This window comes from Pelodiscus sinensis, chromosome 31, assembly GCF_049634645.1.
Source record: "Pelodiscus sinensis isolate JC-2024 chromosome 31, ASM4963464v1, whole genome shotgun sequence".
Classification (NCBI taxonomy): Eukaryota; Metazoa; Chordata; order Testudines; family Trionychidae; genus Pelodiscus; species Pelodiscus sinensis.
Window position 1 is genome coordinate 4,921,594 of NC_134741.1, and position 9,944 is coordinate 4,931,537.

General features: G+C 49.6%; 2 non-coding genes across 2 annotated transcripts; both read right to left on the bottom strand.

Moving 5' to 3' along the window:
• Window positions 1-1,063: 1,063 nt before the first annotated feature.
• Window positions 1,064-1,136, bottom strand: TRNAF-GAA (transfer RNA phenylalanine (anticodon GAA)). Its single transcript has one exon. It is a non-coding gene; the product is annotated as a tRNA-Phe (tRNA).
• A 3,535-nt stretch (window positions 1,137-4,671) lies between these two features.
• On the bottom strand, window positions 4,672-4,745 carry TRNAT-UGU (transfer RNA threonine (anticodon UGU)). The gene has a single exon. It is a non-coding gene; the product is annotated as a tRNA-Thr (tRNA).
• Window positions 4,746-9,944: the final 5,199 nt, after the last annotated feature.

The following is a 9,944-nucleotide window of genomic DNA, read 5'->3' on the forward strand; positions in this document are numbered from 1 at the left end:
TTGTTTGATTTATTGACTTGCTCTGATTCTGCCTCTTGCTATGGACAGGGAAGCAGTAACAGGGGTAAGACTGAGAGCTTGGCAGGACTCAGGCCAGAGAGCTGAGCTTATGCTCACAACTATTCTGGAGGCCACCGCTGGCCACCACCACTTGGGGGATGTTGGACTTGCCAAGGTCCAGCCAGAGGTGGGGCTGGGGTGCCAGAGGCAGGCTCTGGCTGGGAGACTCACCTGGCTGAGCCCTGGCCAACAGCCCAGCACATTTCCCAGGCAGCTCCTTCCCTGCACAGGCATCAGGTGCCTGGGGGAATAAGAGCCTGAGTGGAGGGGGGAGGGCTTCATGCAGGCAGCTCCCATTGGCATTGGAAACAGGCCAGAAAAGCATGACAAAAATGATGAAAGTTTGAATCAGCTGCCATATGAGGAGAGATTGGGACTTTTCACCTTAGAAAAGTGGAGATAAAGTGGAGATAAGATAGAGGTCTATACATCATGGCTGTTGCTGAGACTGTAAATAAGGAAAGGGATTGTTCGTGTTCCCATAATAGAAGAACTAAGGGTGCACCATGATATTAGCAGGTTGAAAACAAACAAAAGGAAGACTTTCTTCACACAAGCGCAGTCAACCTGTGGAACTCCTTGCTAGAGGATGTTGTGAAGACCAGGATTATAAGGGCATGTCTATACTTGGAAACTATTTTGAAATTGCTTAAATTGACTTAATAACTTCCAGTCTAAGAAAATAGAAACAGCATGTCCTCAGTATGGGGAAGCCTCACAATTAGTCCGAGGCAGGCTCTGTTAATGTTCCTTCCTGGGGGCATGGAATTAAAAACAGAGAAGCAAGGCTGGGAGCAGCTGAAGCCAAGATCCCTGTTCTTCTGTGTCAACAATCTCTGAGGTGGCATGAAATCCCCTCTCCAGTTTCTAACCCTGAAATACCATCAGTTTTATGACGTCATTCCTGGCTTCTTGGTTCAGCCTTTGAACTCTGACTGTAGATGTTTGCTTACCAGAGATGGAGAGATGCCAAAAGAGACTAAGCCATATTGGCAAAGGCTTCTGCCAAAGCCCGGGATTGAACCAGGGACCTTCAGATCTTCAGTCTAACACTCTCCCAACTGAGCTACTTTGGCAACTGTTTAAAGAAGTCTGATGCTGTCTCTTCTCTCAGGCATGTTTTTCTCCACAGCAGTATACAAGAGCGATGCTGCTGCCAGTGGCCCTGAAAGGCAAGATGAGCTTTGCCTGCCCCCCTCAGCCTGACTTGCACTTGGCCCCATTCCTGCCTCTCTTCCCGGGGTGTCCTAGTGGCTGAAAGGGACTGTAGCTGCCTATGTGGAGGGAAGAAGATGGGCAGGGGGGCCGTGTTCCCTGTGAGATTTTCCATCCATGGGAGGAGTGAGTTTCATAATGTGCACCACTAGTGAGGTCATTTGCGCTTGTGCGGATGTGGGCTACTGTGGTACCCGCCAGTTACTCACAAACAGCTTAGCTAAATATAGTTTCATAATTGTATAGAAGAAAAAATACTGAACAAAGGGATAATTAACAAGGTACATGACTTCATGTATTTAGTATGAAATCAACTACAAAGAACATTAACACTGCAACACATTCCGTAGCCATTCGCTACATGAAATGAAATCGTTGTTACACTTTATGATGGAACTGAAATATTCTGTTATTTAATGGGCTCAGTTCGGAGTGCTGTTTGTGTACGTCTACATTTGCTTCCTACTTCGGACTAGGGATGCAAATGTAGGCGACTGAAATTGCTAATGAGGCAGGGATTTTAATGTCCCATGCTTCATTAGCAAGATCTCGCCCGGCGCACTAGATGGAATCACACCTGATTCGAACCATGAAGTGCGCATCGGGACGCGGTAGTTCGAACCAAAGCCCTTGGTTCAAACTAACGTTACGCCTCATTTTTTGTGTAAAAGGTGTTGTCGTGGACCATAAACCGAGCAACCCTGTCCGGGGAGGGCACCATGGCTCAGCTGGCTCAAGCACCTGCCTTGTGAACAGGAGATCCTGGGTGCAACTCGCAGTGGTGCCTTGTTGTAGCCTTTGCTCACATTTTCCTAGGTCCATCTGGGACAAAGAAGAGGCCTCCCCTGGCCACCCATGGAGCTGCTGGTTCAGGAAAAGGCTGATGGGGAGGAGTCAACCACAAGCCTGAGGCTTCTTGCTGCCATGTTGGGTGGCTTCATGGGCTGGATCCAGCCCTCTGGCCTGTATTGCCCAGGCCTGGCTTAGAGGGAACCTTGGCTCTGGGCTGTGGGGGAGGGGCGCTGTGGAAAGGCCAGTCTTGCCTTCCTGGGCAGGGCATGATGACAGGCTGCCAAAGATCCCAGACAGAGAAGTACAGGCCAGAGAACTCCTTGTCCAGCAGCCAAAGTAGCTCAGTGGAGAAAGTATCAGACTAAATATCTAAAGGTCACTGATTCAATCCCACCTAACCTCAAGATGATTCTTACCAACCACCACAGGACATACCACACTAATACCAACCCTGGTACCTTCCCTTGCAACAAACCCCGTTGCCAGCTTTGTCCACATATTCATTCTGCTGATACCATTATTGGACCTAACCAAGTGAGTTATAAGATCAAGAACACATATTCCTGCGCATCCAGAAATATAATCTATGCTATCATGTGCCGAAAGTGTCCATCTGCTATGTACATTGGACAAACATCTCAGACACTTCGCCAAAGGATTAATGCCCACAAAACAGATATCAGACAAGATCACAAAGAGAAAACAGTTTCTTGCCACTTTAACCAGAAAGGACACTCTCTAAATGACTTAGCCACCTGCATTCTGCTACAAAGACCTTTTACATCTGCACTTGAAAGGGAATCCTCTGAACTGTCATTCATGTTAAAATTCGACACTTGCCAACAAGGACTTAACAAGTCTTTGAACTTTCTCACCCATTACCAAGACAGTTTCCCCAATTATCACCTGTAATACCATTAACTCACAAACATCCCACTCTCCCTACCTTTAATATCAGCAATTCACAGACACTTACCTTCCTTCCTCCCCGCATCCCCCTTCTGTTCTGCAATGTGATTTGTCCTTTTCATATTTGTTCCTTTTTTTTAATTGTATCCTTTGCTATATATGGTTGTGACTACTTTCTTCCACTATTTGATCTGAGGAAGTGGGTCTGGCCCACGAAAGCTCATCATCTAATAAACCATCTTGTTAGTCTTTAAAGTGCTACATTGTCCTGCATTTTGCTTCAACTACCCCAGACTAACACGGCTACATTTCTATCATGATTCAATCCCAGGCTTTGGCAGGTGCTGGTATGTGGCAGGAACCTCCCTGGTGTTTGATCTTTATCTCACTGTTTTTGATCACAGCTTGGCATTGACAAATCAAGATCATCTCATTAGCTCAGCCCACGACTTCTTCCGGTGAGTCTCTGCCTCTTTGACTACTGCCCACCCAGTGCTGGCCCTAGATATGGAACAGGGCTGTGGGCTGCTGGGGAATTGTTGGTTTGTGTAAATCCTTGAGAATTGATCTTCTTGCCCCTCTGGCTCAATTCTACCTTGTGCTTCTTCACTTTCTCAATGTAAGGACTTTGAAGAAAACTCTCAAACGTCTGCTCCAGTGGTGCAATGGGTCAGTGCCCAGTATTTATAAAGCAGTGCGTATAGGAGACATGCTGAGGTTGTGAATTCAAACCTCACCTGGAGCAGTGGTTTTCAGTCCCTACTGGGCTGCCCCTTTCCAGTAATCACTGTGGGAGCTGGAATTCTAGCTCAGAGGAGTCTGTCAGTCAAATTCCCCCTTCAGACTTGTCAGACTGAATGGTGGGTGGCCAGGGAAGATCCTTCTTGCTTCCAGGGTCTTGTTGCTGCTCTTCTCCCCCCACCCATTAGCAGCTGTTGTCCCTTTCAGCCATTGGGTCCCTTTCAGGCAGGGAGGCAGGAAATGGGGCAAAGGAGCCAGACAAGCTGAGGGAGGCAGGAAAATTCTGATCTCTGCATCTCCCCTGTGTGAGGGTTTGTCTACACGTCATTCCTCTTCCCAGAGAGCAATGCAAATTCATCTGAGTGACATTGCAAATGAAGCGGAGATTTGCATAATCATGTTTGGCTGCTATTTCAAAATACCCTATTTTGAACTGCCAGGCGCTGTCTAGACACAGTTCTTTCAAAAGAAAACCCTTCTTTCGAAATCCCCCTTACTCCTTGTGAAATGAGGTTTAAGGGTTAGTTCTGACGAAGGGTTTTCTCCCGCAATAAGCGAATCTCAACAGCGTTTTGTATTTCAAAATAAAGTATTTTGAAATAGCACTGGTCTGTGAATATGCAAATGAAGTGCAGGATATTTAAATCCCAGCTTCATTTCCAATGTTGAGTGTCTACATTTGCATCCCTTGCAGAGTCTCTGGGCAGTGACATCCCAAGGGAATGAGAAGGGCATGTGGTGCTGGCTCTCCTGTCCCGGCAATTGGAGTCAGAGCCCTGCCTTGCCAGTGCCAGTCACAGCAGCTTCTGCACCTGCTCCAGGATTGTGGTTTCCTTCTTCCCAATGCTCCTCCCCAATCAGCCTTTTCCTGTACCAGCAGTTCCATGGGTGGCCAAGGGAGACCTCTTCTGTGTCTCAGAAGCACACAGGAAAAGATGAGCAAAGGCTACAACAAGGCACCACTGGGAGTTGAACCCAGGATCTCCTACTTACAAGGCAGGTGCTTTAGCCAACTAAGCCATGGTGCCCTACTTGGCTACAGCCCTACTATAGAGCTTTTCCAGGATAGCTTTTGTATTTGTGAAAAACTCTGCTGGGTTCATGGAATGGGTTGACTCTTTTAGATCAGTTTCCAAGAAAGTGGGCCTGTATTCCTCATTGTATTAGGAATAAGGCTCTTCCCAAAGAGAAGGTTTTCCCCACATTTGCGCCCGTGTAGATGGGCCAAATGTCAGAAAAGCCTCTTCTGAAAAAAGAAAAGTGTCTCCAAAACTGTTCAAATTTATGGTCCTGGACAACACCTCTGAATTCCAAGTTGCAGCCATTCCCCATTTCCCTCCAGCCTTGGAGGGGTCTCAAGGCCTGTGTAGCCAAGAAGTGTGATTGACAACTCATACCCACAAACTTTGTGTCAATTGCAGAGCAACCTAAGGATTACTTGCCAAAGACGCACTACAGGCCCAAGGTCAGGCTGGAGCCAGGGGAAGCAGGAGGCAGGAAGAGCCCCAGTCTATACAGCTCCTCTTTGTGCAGAAGCCGCTTGTGCAAAAACGGACCCCAATTAATTATGCAAGGAAAATCCCTGGGCTGCAATGCTTAGTTACACACAATAAGAATAATCCACCAGCTCAGACGTGATTTCTAAACCGTCAAACAAGGAAAATAATAAAATCTGATGGACTAGGTTGCCTGCACCATGCTCAGGGCCTGGGGATTTTCTGTCAGTTTGCCAGACCAAAGAACTAGCCCCCCACTGCTCTGGAGTTTCTGCGTCTCATGGGCCTTCTCATCCTCAGGCTCTGCTTTGTCTCCAGACAGACCCTGCTCTGCTACAGCCACCTCCCTCTGCCTGTCACTTCTAGAGCAAAATGCATCCTTTCATTCTGACTTTGTACATCTGGGCTTTTAGCACTCAGATCTGCACCTAACACCAGCATTTGCTAGGGAGGGGTCTGAACAGCTTCTATAGAAAGAGAGAGAGACACACAGCCACTGTGGAGCATCTTTGCCAACTGTCTCAGAAAGCAGAGCAATGTAAATTCTTTGTCAGTGCGAGGAAACTGTCACCCCAGGTGGGACATTCCCGGAGACAGAAATTCACCTTCTAAATGTTCCTTCTTCAACTTTTAGCTCCTGATTAAGCCCCTTTGAAGAAGCCAGATACACAGGAAGGGCTAATCACACCCCTCTGAAAATCAGCTTTCCATGGGTATCTGTAGCTGGCTCCGAGTCATGGGCCTTGACGTCTCGTCTCCCTCCCAAAACCAGGGAAGTGTCTCCCACCGCTGCAGCCTGCTGAGGCTCTATGGCCGTGTCTGTACAGCAGGGACAGCAACACTCACAGCCCCACAGGAGGGCCCCTGGCCTAGCAATGGGGCCCCATGAGCAGCCTCTGATGTTCCCTGTGTGAGCCCCAGAACCAGCCCTGAGTGACGGGGGCAGAGGGGGAGCAGCTCACACATGCCAAAGGGCTGGCTAGGGGCTAGACATGAGCCTGCAAGGCAGCAGTGACATCACAAGGAACTTTTGCAGCACCTCAGCTCATTGGCTGGGAGGCAGTGACCTCACAGAGGGGCCATGACAACAGCCAGGTGGGACAGGCTGCAGGGCTGGGGCATCTCAGAGACCCCCGTGGCCTGGCTGCCTGGAATCTCCTTTGTGAGGTTTCCCCTTGAGGGCAGAAGGGATTGAGGGTCCCATCTGGGAGTGTCTCTGTGGAGATTTCCCCTTTCCCCAGGCTGCAGTGGGAGGGGCTGGGGCAGGCAGGGTTTCAGGAGGGGCTGGCACGGAACCTCTGGGAGAGGCAAGAGAGAAGGCTGCTAACACTCAATGAGAATGGGATTTGAACCCATGGGTGCAGAGCATAATGGATTAGCAGTCTATCATCTTAACCACTCAGCCACCTCATTTGAGCTATTGTACTTTGTTTCAAGTCACCTGAAGTCAGCACTTCAGGGAACCTTTGTGCCACTTGATGACTGGCCAGGGACACCCAGGGTACGAAGGTTTTGGCTTTTCACAATGTTCCCTGGGCTGTTGTACAAAGCTCAGTGCTGGTAAGAAACCCAAACACCCCCTGGCTACATCTACCCTGCAGACTTTTTGCGCAAGAACTGTTTTGTGCAAGAGTTCTTGTGCAAAAGGTCTTGCGCAACAATGTGTCCACACTGCCATGTGCTTTTGCACAAGAGAAGTGCTTTTCTGCAAGCGCGCCTGTGGCAGTGTGGACGCTCTCCTGCGCAGGAAAGCTCGGATGGGCATTTTAGATATACGGCTTTCTTGAGCAAGAAACCCCTGTTGCCCGTCCACACTGCCTCCTTGTGGAAGACTTCTTGCACAAGAGGGCTTATTCCTCGTGGGGAGAGCAATAACTTCTGTGCAAGAAGCCCTGTTGTCTGATGCTGCACTATAAATTTACATGCGCAAGAACGTGCCTGCAGTGTAGACGCTCTGCAAGTTTTTACACAAGAGCAGTTGTTCTTGTGCAAAAAGCCTGCAGTGTAGACGTAGCTCTGCAGTGTAGACACAGCCTGAGAGACACGAGGAAAGGAAGTGGCCAGAGCCTTCCCCCAGCAGGCTGGCCCTCAACAGAATGGGCACGTCTACACAGCACCCTCACCTCCAAGTAAGCTGTGCAATGTGAGCGTGTTGCTCACAGCCCCCAGGGGAAGGTTTGCGGGGAGTTTCCAAGGCAACAACAACTACAAAGTTTCATAATCTACACTCATGTGACTGTGATTTATTCCTCCACTAGCAAGTGTCTCTGAAGGGATGAGAAATGCAGGGCCCAGGTGCAGGGAGCAGGGTCACATTCTCCTGCCTGAGTCTCAGTCCTGGCTGAAGCCTGGCTACAGAGAGAAGAGGCCAATGCAAACAGCCCCCTGGCAGCAAGGGAGTCAGTACATGGGTGGGTGAAGCAGGGAGCTGGGGGCAGTGCTCAGCTCTAACTCACTAGGGGTGCGTCCCATAGTTCAAAATAATCAATGCGCCTATTTTGAAATAGCTTATTTTGTAATTTGATGCTGGCTATACAAATAAATCACTATTCCAAAACATCCCTCCCTCCTCCTGCCATGCAGGGACTTAAGAATAGTGAGCCCGTTATAGCTTGAAATAAGGGGCTTGCTCTTAAGACTCGACAGTGTGATATGAGCACCACGTCCTAAACCTCCGAGCTAGCCGGCCCTCTGGTGTCAGTCCCACAAGTGGCCCTTTCAGAAAGGAGATTTGGGCAGCCGCAGGGATGTTGTGGGCTCTGGAACAAGGTGGGTGAGGCAGCAGGGCCTTTCGCATGCAGGGGAATTAGCTCAAGTGGTAGAGCACTCGCTTAGCATGTGAGAGGCAGTGGGATCGATGCCCACATTCTCCAACTATAGCTCAGATCTTATCCTTTAATTTCAGTGGCCCCCTCCCTCTTCCTACCTCCTCTCACAAAAGAGAGACACGCCCAGCAATTGCCATACTGTGGAGTGGAGATATCAAACTCAGCAACCCATCAGGCTTTGTGGTGCAATGGAAACCATGCAGGACTTCTAACCTGCACTGGTTAATGTAAGTCCACCTAGACATTCAAAGGTTGTGGATTCAAGTCCCACCAGAGTCACTTTAGCTGCTTCCTCATTTCCAGGATGCAGTTTTTCCAGACCAGTCAATCCTTAGGCTGACACTGGGGTGGGCCGGCATCCAGGCAATTCCCAGCAGACCCCAGTAAGGGGGGAGGGAAGGGCTGGTCCTTGGGGTTGGGGCTTGTTCTGAAAGGCTGCAGGTGTTGTTAGACCTACCAGTGCTGAGCAACACTCAGGCTATGTCTACACTGCACTGTTCTTCTGGAAAAAACTACGTGATTTTCGAAACCCAATTTGTGTAGCTTTTTCTTCTGCTATTTTTGGAAGGGGCTTTTCCGACATTTGGCCTGTTACACTGGGCAAGTCACACAAGGGAGGCAGCAGGCAGAGCCAGCCCAATGCACCAGCCTCCAAGGGCAGGGGAGGCCAAGCCACAAGCCTCCAGCAGCTGCCTGGCCTGATTCATCTCCCTTCCTTAGGCTGGCACCAAGGGGCATTATCAGCTGATGTCACCCCCCTGTGTCATGTGGGGAGTTGCACAGGCACAGGCTGGTCAGCAGCAACTGCACATACCTGGGCACCCAGAAGAGCAGCAATAGGAGAAAATCCTGTCTTTCTACCAGAGATCTTTTGCATGTTACACAAACATGATAATCTCTACACCACAGAAACATAACTCAACATTGGTAGAACTTGGCTGACTGTTCTATTCCTAGCTCTTTCTAACACCCTGCTCTGCAGGGGAGGGGAATGTACCTTGTGAACACTCCACCTCTTGTTTTCAAGGAAGCCAATAACCCAAGCTGCCAGCTCCTCATTTCCTCACCAGCCCCTTAAGATTTGTAGCTCAAAGCTGGAGCTGCTGTGGAAGGAGGTGAAGCTACAGAAGCTGATGGGAACAATCAGCGGGCGGAGGGTTATTTTTTCTCCTCCCTGGGATGATGTGGCTAGAACTGAGGAGAAGAAAATCCTCTTCCCTTCTCCTCAGAAGATGGAAATTGCAGTTGGTTCGCTCTTTGGTTCTCCTAAAGCTGGATTCTGGCCTGTTCCCTGCAAAATGCTCAGCCTGTTTCATTTACTGCAGGAACAAGTGGGATCCATGCGCCCTGTTCCCCAGTGAGAGGTCCGCCTTTCCTTCCCTTCCTACGTGGCCTCCTACAAAGTCAGGGTGAAAAGCTGTTGGGTCCCAGCCCTCCTGGGCCAGGCCGTGGCAGGAGCACTGACTGGAGACAGGTTGCAGGTGGAGCAGAATTAGCTTAAGTGGAAAAGTGCAGCCTACCCAGTGGTTGAAAGGGGCTGCAGCTGCGGCTGCTGCTATCAGGGAAGAAGCTGGGAGGCAAGGTGCTGACAGCAAGAGATTCTGGCTGCCTCTTTGCCCTGGGTCTCAGTGCACCATGTCAACTGCCAGCCAACTTGACCAAACCTCAAACCAGCTGGACTAGCCAGCCCACATCAGAGTGAGAAGATCCATTGGCAGCTGCAGTTATCCCAGCAGCTCCCGGAGGCGCCTTTCTGAAAGGGCCATTTGTGACCTAGTTTTTTGTGCACCAGCTAGCTCCGTTGGTTAGAGTGTGGTGCTAATAACACCAAGGTCATGGGTTCAAACCCTATGTTACCCACTCCTTAGCAGCCTGCTATGGACAAAGAGGCAAAAGGCTGAGA